Raw genomic sequence first — 9,510 nt, forward strand, 5'->3', positions numbered from 1 at the left:
TCATCAAATCAAAGAATAAAACCTCATCCAGTTGGGGCATAAATTTAACTAACTGATATACAAAACCAGGAATCTGTAGAAATTCGTGTGTTGAATGCAATTCGCTAAATACTTGATCACAGACTTGTCCTGCAGTGTGTGGATGATTGTGCAATAGCATCCTCTGATTTCAGAAAAAAGTCAGTCAGGGGCAGAATTCCACCCCTTCACATTCAGAAACAGCGATGGAAGTGTTCCACAACTACCAGTGAGAAAACATGAGCTAACCTACCTACTAGCTACTTGAAATAGCTCTACAGATCATAACTAGTTATAAGGAGAGCTCACATGTTGGACATCAAAGATGCATCCACAGAGGAAACATAACACACGAAGCACATTCCAGACATGCTATTTAAAAATAAAAAATTGAAAAAGCAAGGTCAAGGGACCCAGAGTATTTCCCACAGAGATTCTGCAAGCTAAGTGGTGAAATGGCACTAAACAAATTACATAGTTTCAAATTACTAAACATGCAATGAAAAACTACAGAAGAATACACCTGTTCAAGAGTACCCTGCCTATTGTAGGGCAAATGTGTCTGCAGTAATCAAGAAGGGCAAAACTATCAGATACTTTTTAACTACTGGTCGTGACTTACTTTCTGTTCTGTAAACACAAATCCTCTCTTCATCAGGAGTGAGATTTTCAATGGACTCACTAAGCAGCTCTCCTGAAACTGAGAAGAAAACAATTAGCAGGCAGTGAGAACAATACATACAGCATAACTCCTTGTACATATGCATCCATCAGCAGCCAACAAACATGGAGACCCACAGGTTTCCCTGAAGCCCCAACACAGTCGTTCTGGACAGCCATTACCACAGGATTAGAGCACTAAGGTAAATTTAATTTAGAAGTTGTTCACAGCATTTAGATGATTTTGCATGTCCAAAACTTCCCATAGGACCACCATTTGCAGAGACAGTATCATACGTTGTTTTTTGTTGCATCAATTTCATTTAAAAATAAAAATAATAAAAAATAAAAATAATGCATCATACTTTCAAACTTCTGTGAGGAAAAGAATCCCCATTTCTTCTGGAAATTTCATATTCTCAAGTGCCATTTTTCATACAAATGGCCTCATTTTTAGGTTCATAGAAAGCGGAAAAAGCAATAAAGCCTTTAGATTGGAGGTGATTTTTCATCTTGCTAGAAACACTTTAGAATAATTCTAATTCACCATCATCACAGGAAAGGCTGCCTATAATACACTGAAAGCCAGCTTGGGCATTAAGCCAACAAAGCACTTCAGCATGATTTCATCTTTAAGCTTAGGCATTGTATCACTGACTTCAGTGAGATGACTTAAAAAAGAGTTCAATTAAACACAAGCATAAGTAGTTTGCTATCTTCAGTGTAAAGTTCCTAGAACAAGGATCTCAGCACACGGTAATGCCATTTTGAGTTTATAATGGCCCACCATATGACCCACCCTAAGTAAGACCCTACAGATGAGCTCCAGGTGAAATTTCATGAGAACAGACAATATTTGCAGAAGGTCTTCAGCAGAGGCCTTTGTATTCAAGAGTATCTTATCCTAGTGAAGGTGAGAGTATACTTTATACATCCCAGGAGGAAAATAACTTAGTCAGAGAGCTCTCATAGAAAGTTAAAGAGTACAGACAGGAAAGCCATTGTACATAAATCCAGCTGGAATCATAAGTCTTACTCAAAACTCTGAGAGAATAAATCCCCCTCCCACAAGCTACACAAGATGATGTGGTTCCCATCCACAAGTGAGTGGCAAAGTAACTTCCCACATAGTCACATCTGCCTCTTTTTTTTCTTCTGTTCTATCATAAGAGTAAATGCAGGAGGGAGCAGGGGCTGTAATATGCATATCATAAGGGAAAAGGAAAAAGGAGGGAAGAGGATTTCTACTTTAGATGTTTGCACATGAATTTGGCTCAAGCCTTCCTAACATTTACAAGCCTTTGAACACTTTCTGTTTCTTTCTGCATTCTTCACTGCTCCATTTTATTTATTTTCACCTTCTGCTTCTTAGATCTTCTGCCAGATTGCTTTTTAGAATTCTATTTGTTGCACTAAAAACACCATTGTTGTCATCCAAATTAATCCCTGAACATAATAAAAACCCCAAAATAACTCAGACAACCAGTTTTCCATTCTTTGGTCTCACTTTAAACAGAGTATAAATGCCAGTACTTGAGAGCTCTGATAGTTTACGTAGGACCAGTTCTAGGTATGTGGCATTTAAGTAGGTAGGAAAGCTTTTTCCTTTTGTACCTATCTTCTTCTCTTTCTGTCCTTTAAGAGTCTGTGGAGCATGCACCCATCCATTTCCAGCCCAGTTAGCCCCTCTTCCAGTTTAATCCTTTCCAAGATTTAATATTTTTCAAATGAACTCATCTCTTTTCAAATACAGATAGCCTTCTGCAAGATGTTAGCTGAGAAACAAGATTACATATGATCACCTTTACTTTTAGGAATAAGGATAAAGAATCTCCTCTATGAGTCAGTGGTGAGGAAGTAGAGCATTCTTGCTACAGATTTACTTTTATGTCTATCATGTTCCTCTTTATTTGAACTGCAGAGGGGAAAAAGGATGCAGAGTGGAGAGGAGAGGAACACGTTAGGGCTAATATTTTCTCCAAGCCTGCACTGTTGTTATCTTCACATTTTTTCCCCAAGAAGGCCTCTGTGAGATGAGAAGTCTGAAAGACCAAAGATTCTTTTGCTGTAGATCAAATATCTGTCCTTTCAACTGTCTTTCAGGATAGAAACAAGCTAAAATGAGTGAACATGGTAGTCCTTGCCAGTAAAATATTCATCTCATGCACCATGGGGAACAAAAGGGCAATACCGTTCTGCTTGAGGAGCTGTGCAAGCTATCACAGGCTAAAGTTTTCAGTGTCAAATGTACATAGGGGTTCCTGAAGAATACCAAAGAACAAGCAGAGACAGATGAAGACACCCAGCAGATCATACAGCATGGCCATTGGATAGGACCTAGGCAACTTGTCAAATCTGAAATTTTTACATACCCCAAATTTTTAGGGAAAGGGAAAACAGAGGAAGAGTTGTATGCCAAACGAAGGAATGGTTAGAGGAATTTAAAATACTGCATTATCTAAGGAAAGCAGTACAGAACCTACTTTGTTTTCAACTGTGTGTAGAATGCTTTTTTATTATTATTTCCTTGATTGGAACTGAATGGCAAGCATTCAGTTTGCTTTTCACATAGAGTTTACAATTATACCTACTATTCCTGTAATCCAGTAGCTCTGAATTAGAAAACCAGACTGGAATTTCAGCAGCCTGTCTGAGCATTAACCCATCTCAGCTCCTCCGCTCTGACAAAGCCCTGGCTAAGATATAAAAACAAAACACACGTCTGTTAATAAGTATTCATGCCAATTCTTTTCATAGTCCTTCCCCTTGCTACTATGCACTAGTACCAGAGCTCCCTAATGTATAGATACATAACATGCCACTGTAGCTAACAGTGGATTTTCAGAGGCAAATCCTTGACAATAAAAACTGTGAATAAGCCATTTTATGCAATCACTTTCTATAATCATGATCTTGCTTTGTTTTCTGCTTCACTTCCTGTTCATACTAAGTCCACTTTTTTGTTATTTGTTTTTGATAACTCTGACACAGAACACAGCAAGTTCAAGTTTAAATCAAATATGCAGGTTACACTGGTCTGGTGGATATATTTTCCATCCCACAGATGCCTCCACTCACAACAAACTCTGTAAAAAGCAGAACAAAAAGCAAAGGCTGCCCCACGTTTCAATCCTAAGGAATCTGTCAGAAGTCCTTTAATCAAGAAAGATGAAGCCACAGTAAAATTGCTACATTCACAAAGAGGAAAAAAAACCCTTTAAAATAAAGCTTAAAACTGAATTTCTTCCAAATTACATTATCATGCACATTATCCCAGGCTAATATTCTGTCCCAAGAACTGATTAGAAGGGATGTTCTTTCTTATTTTAGTTTATCTGCCACCAGTGAGCAGTTAGACAAGGAAGTTGTGTGCATAACTGAATCTTCACATCTATGAAATCCTTTTCATTGGAAGCACCTCAAAGCTTTCAGTGAAAGGCAGTTACTTGCACTGGGACAAGGGCTGATATCCCTAAGCCATAACATTTCTATTCTTTCTGTCTTCCCTTGCTTTCCCTCAGCACTTCCATGAGGTGTTTAAAAATAGAAGGTGAGACACTAAATAGACAGGAGACACAGTGGCACAGTGCTCCCAGTGGCTTGTCCATGCCTACTGCTTTTTGATGAGTAGGGGAAATGCCTACTAGGTCAATCAGTGCATCTCCTCCTACTCCTGCCAGTGCAAGATTACCACAGAGTTCACCCCCAAGCAGGCTCAGGCCCAAATGACTATAGTGTCAGTTGCACAAGTTATGTAATGAAGTCTGTCAAGAGCTTTAATATTCTAAGCTGACTTGGAAAACTAAACTGGTTTCTCCAATGGAGGATTCTTCTGAAATAATTCTTTCATTGATCTGATTTTCACATCCCTTTGGATGCTGCCTATGAGTGTTCCGGGAGGTTATTGGGCATTAAAGCACTTCAGTTTAACCTTTCCTAATTCACATCACCACTATTTTTCAAGCAAACTTTGGACTTTCCAATGTCACTCTTAAGGTTCTCCAAGTAGTCAGGAGTTCAGTTATAGTAAGTCTAATACAGTGTACTTTTTACTGTTTCTATCTACAGCCTTTCAACCCAGGAAGTTTCATGCAGTTATTAGCAGTTTTGTGTGGGAAATATCCAAAAGAAAGACTATAAAACTTTGTGCTGCCTTCTCACCTTTCTCCACAGTTTGCTGCTGCAGTGAAACAAACCATTTCTTTGCAGTCTTGGATTGACTGTCTTAACATTACTCCAAAGAATCATCCCTAACAGTGCACAACTGATACGCAAATGTGCATATCTTGTGCCAGTGTTGCATAATGTACACACAGTTCAGTTAGGGCAATGTAACTCATACGGTTAAAAGACAAAACCATGCTATAACTAGAAAAAGAATGAAAAATAATATTGTCTCCAGCAGAAGGGCAATACATGAAAGAAAAGCTACTTGAAATTGCCAGTGTCAATCATCATTTACTTCATAAACCTGCATTTACAAGGCTTACAATGCAGCAATGTTAAAATGCATCTGATGACTTTTCATGCCAAATTCGTTTATTTTCTGCAAATAATGCTTAAATACATTTAACTGGTTTGAGCTATGTAAAGGTAGAAACAACTACATATTTAATTAATTTGACTACCTTGCTTATTGAAAATCTGAATATTGGTGTATTTTCCACATTTTTAAAAATCATATCTAATAAAAAACATGCTACCAGAGCAAAGTTTTTTGTTTGCTCATATTCTTTTTCTCATGGAAACCTACAGAGCCATTTCGGCTCACACTTTGCAAGACTATTTGTGCGGGTTTTTATAATGTAAAAAAAGAAATAAGCACATATTGAAGGGAAAAAAATTCTAAGTTCCCTTCCAAGAAAGCAAAATTCCCTCTGTTTTGTGACTACGCTGTACTAAAATATGTAAGAACTTGAAAGGAACGTCTACCATCATAATAAAAATAAAAATCATTCTATGTAATATATTACACAGATATAAGGAATATATACCATGTGCACAATGAAGATGCAAAAATTACTGTTCCTTACCTGGAACAGGACTGTATAATATGCTAGTCATTAGTTACCATATTTATGTCATTTCCATGAGAGTTCCACTACAAATCTGTAAACATAGATATACACGCACACTCACACACAGATATTTCTCAGGCATACCATGGCCCAGGGGCAGTGAAACAAAGACTATTGCAGTTCACCCTCCTGCAACATTTACAAGGACTGAGGTTTCTCCCTGCTTCCTATTCAAATGTATTTCACAAAAGTAGAACATGCCTCTAATCAGAAGCTTTTCAAAGTGATTTTGGATGCATGGTATAATCAACACTGAAATCAAATTAGTTCCACTGCAGTGTATCTCAGGTACTCAGTGGACCCTGTACACAACCAACTAAAAAAAAAAAGAACAGCTGTTGATTGTGTCCATTGAACCACTGCCATTTCTCGGGAACCATATAAATCAGAATGGTGAGAGAGGCATAGTTAAAAATGCTCAGTCCTACCTATGCATCCCCTTTCATCAACGGATTGACAGGAGCTGTATTGCCATTACATGTGCATTGCCATTTGAAAATAACGCTTATTCATTTGGCAACAGTATCTTGCAACTGCAATAAACTGCTATCAACATGACTCTACTAGCTATCAGTACTTCTTACAACCCTTAGTGGTTCCAGGCATTCTTGTTTATATTTCCACTTTAATTTTCTATAGTCTTACAGTTTCTTCCTGCTGAAGTTTTCTGGGGTTTTATGTTTATTTTGTGACTGAGTTCTTGCTGCGCATTATACTTGCTTAGTCTTTCATTTTGCTTGCCAAATGTCCTCCCAATTTAGTTTCCTTCTTAAAACCATTAATTTCTCCACATCTACTCTATCCTTTAAATGTAACCAATGGCTTGTTTCTGTTAGAATGTATATCTTTTTGCTACAGACTAGACTCTCGGTGTTTATTTGTACAAAATCTGATTAATTTGTAATCCTTTGAAAAAGCATACTACTATTTTACTAGGTGGCTCCTTTTTTCCCCCCCTCACACTTCTTAAGTGATACAGTGTTTGTCTTTTCTGAAGCCAGAGAGATAAAATGGTCATCCATAACTAGATGTACAAACCACAATGGAAAAATTAGGTGGTTTCAGCCAGAAAAACTAGCAATCATGAAACTTTTGGCAGGCCTGAAATTTAACTTAAAGCTTCAAAATACATCATTTGAGACACTTTCAAGTCTTGACCAAATCTTTACTGGAAATTACAGTAGCAAAACAAAGCAAAGTCTCCTGAGGCACCCTTCATTGTTCACATCTCGGCAAACATTGTTAAATCACCTGGCAGCTTATAAGCATTTTTATTTTTTTCACATTAAAAGGGAATGCTCCAGATCGTTTTGGAATCTGATGGAAAAGTCTGTTGAACTCAATATTTGGAACTCTGGCAGCAGTAGCCAATGTCAAAACTTGCTGGGCCGAAAATATGGTTTCCCTTAAAATAATATTTCCTTCTTGTAGGGTGTAAATGTTACTACAGGGCTCCAACTTACACTTGTTCTTTGCAACTGGCTAGAAATTTTACAGACAAAACCCAAACAACTCACCGTAGGGCCCCACCATAAACAAAGTCCTATATGAATGCTATTTTTATTGCAAAAGCTGTGAATGTTTCCTGGAAACTCATCTGTGCAGTTCTTGAATACTACGTAACTAATACTGCTTCTGCCTCTACATTTTCCAGCAGACAAAGATTCTGAATGTCATTCTTCTCTACCAGTAGAAGCGCTCAGACAAAAAAAGAGCACAGCTACCCAGAGTCTTACAATTTTGTAATTCCAGTTATGAGCATTCAATTTTTTCTTCAGGAAATGGCAGTAGCAACAATCCACAGATAACTTCATTGACTTTCTGGCTTTTAACTCTGACTTTTTTATTTAAGTTCCTGCAAAGAATTCTATTGCTCTTGCCATTAATTAGTGTGACAAAGTTGAGTACTTTAGCACAATGAAATAATCTAGTTTGATTTACTCTCTTCTTGATACCACTTTCTCAGCAAGAGGTGTTTCTTCATTTCTCCTCCAATTTATTTTTGTGCTTGCCTTCTTGTCTTTCAGACTTTCACATACAGGTCACCAGCCCCGAAAAACAGTGGAGGCACACATTATCATATATATCTCAAACATGGTCCTTTTCAAATGAATTGATTCTATTTTTCTAGACCGAGCTTGTATAAACAGAGCTCTACCAAATAAATGCAATTGAAGGGGAAAAAAAAAAAACCAACAAAATATTATATGGACAAGCTGCAACAATGCCATCAACTTGCTCACCTACCAGTCCTACCTCCTCTCACCCCAGCCCTACATCACCTCAAGATCTTTCATATGTCTTTAGTAGTTAGTGAAGCAAAAAAGTTATTTTGCCCATTGTACAGAGCTCCCATCACATCAGCTCCCTTCCCCTCCCTTCCTCTCTTACAGCTCACTATACTCCTCTGTTGCATCTTAGGTTTATATTTTTTCATTGGATCAGCAAAACACATTCATCTCATAACAGTTTCAATTTGTAATAGATGAAGCCCTGATCCTAAGAGGTCTTTGGATGCTACCATAATACAAAGTGACACCATATATTTTGGTTTTAAAATAAGCTTCTGATTCATGCTCCCCTGTTACTGACAAGACCACGTGAGTGTGACAGAAATAAACTGTGTGACCTCCATATCAGCAGGGGATCTGTTTTAGGTTGTGCTCACAGAGCAGAAATGGGAGAAGGGGGAGACAAGCAAGCAGCACTTCAGTCTTTTCTTCCCTCCCCCCTCGGTGTTTACCTTAGCATATTGCAGTGCTGCATTAGCATCCTCCAGGGCTTCCGTCTGGCTTGAACTTATGTTTGTATCATAGTGTCATCTCAACATTGTGAGTGCCATCACACAAATGTGTCAACACATTTCCAAATTCTACAAAACAAACAGCAGTAGCTTATTACATCTTACAATATAAAGACAAGTGCCAGACAGCAAATTACTGTCAAGCAGGTGAGGTGTAAATATCATTCTAGGCAGAGATCACTTTGCCAACTAAAAGCATTTCAGGGCCTAGCAAGAATAATGTTTGTTTTCTTATCCCCTCAATGAAGTATAACTAATTTCTCTTAAGCTCAAGATTTTCCTCACAGAAGTCCATTTTTAGAACTGCAACTCTTAGCATTCCCATTTGGATCTGCTTGCAATTTAAACCTCTGCCAGCAAAAGACAAAAACCTACTGGGTGTGGTCCTCTGCCTGTCCAGAAGGTGTCTCAAATAATGCATTTTTAGTTGTTTTAAGCCTACAATTGAATGAATTTAAGCAATTTTTAAAAAGCAAAAAGCTCTGGGAGAGAACTTCATTTAGAAATGAGAGAAAATTCCATCCACTCTCGTTTTCTGAAATGTTTAAAAGGTGCCAGCAGGTGCAAAACATAAAAAAATATCTTACCCTTCTTACTGATCAGAGTCTTCTCAAATCACAGAAATATTCAGAATTACAAGGCAATAAGTGTGGTTGAACAGTGAGCCTGTATGACATGACATATTCCTTTGTGCCCAGGCATGCAGGTTAACAGAGATTAATTCTGAAATACAGAAATTTGCAACAGTGATATAACATTTTAGGGGAACACAGTAATATGTAACTTATTCCAGCCCTATACATAGAGTACGTGAGATGAAGCCTGTTTAAGCAGGTAAATACTTCTTTCAGAACACCTGTGTTTAAAACAAAAATTGCTATAATTGTGGACCAAAAATATGGCTGTCCTGTGTGCACCATAAACACTCAGATAAGGACCATGCTGGATCAT

At 37.7% G+C, this 9,510-nt stretch overlaps 1 long non-coding RNA gene across 1 annotated transcript; it reads right to left on the reverse strand.

Annotated features, from left to right (window-relative positions):
* Positions 1–555: 555 nt before the first annotated feature.
* On the reverse strand, positions 556–9,276 carry LOC107312779. The gene is made up of 3 exons (XR_001554623.2): positions 9,147–9,276; positions 8,500–8,628; positions 556–718 (listed from the first exon to the last, which is right to left on the reverse strand). It is a non-coding gene; the product is annotated as an uncharacterized LOC107312779 (long non-coding RNA).
* Positions 9,277–9,510: the final 234 nt, after the last annotated feature.

This window comes from Coturnix japonica, chromosome 4 (assembly GCF_001577835.2).
Source record: "Coturnix japonica isolate 7356 chromosome 4, Coturnix japonica 2.1, whole genome shotgun sequence".
Taxonomy (NCBI): domain Eukaryota; kingdom Metazoa; phylum Chordata; class Aves; order Galliformes; family Phasianidae; genus Coturnix; species Coturnix japonica.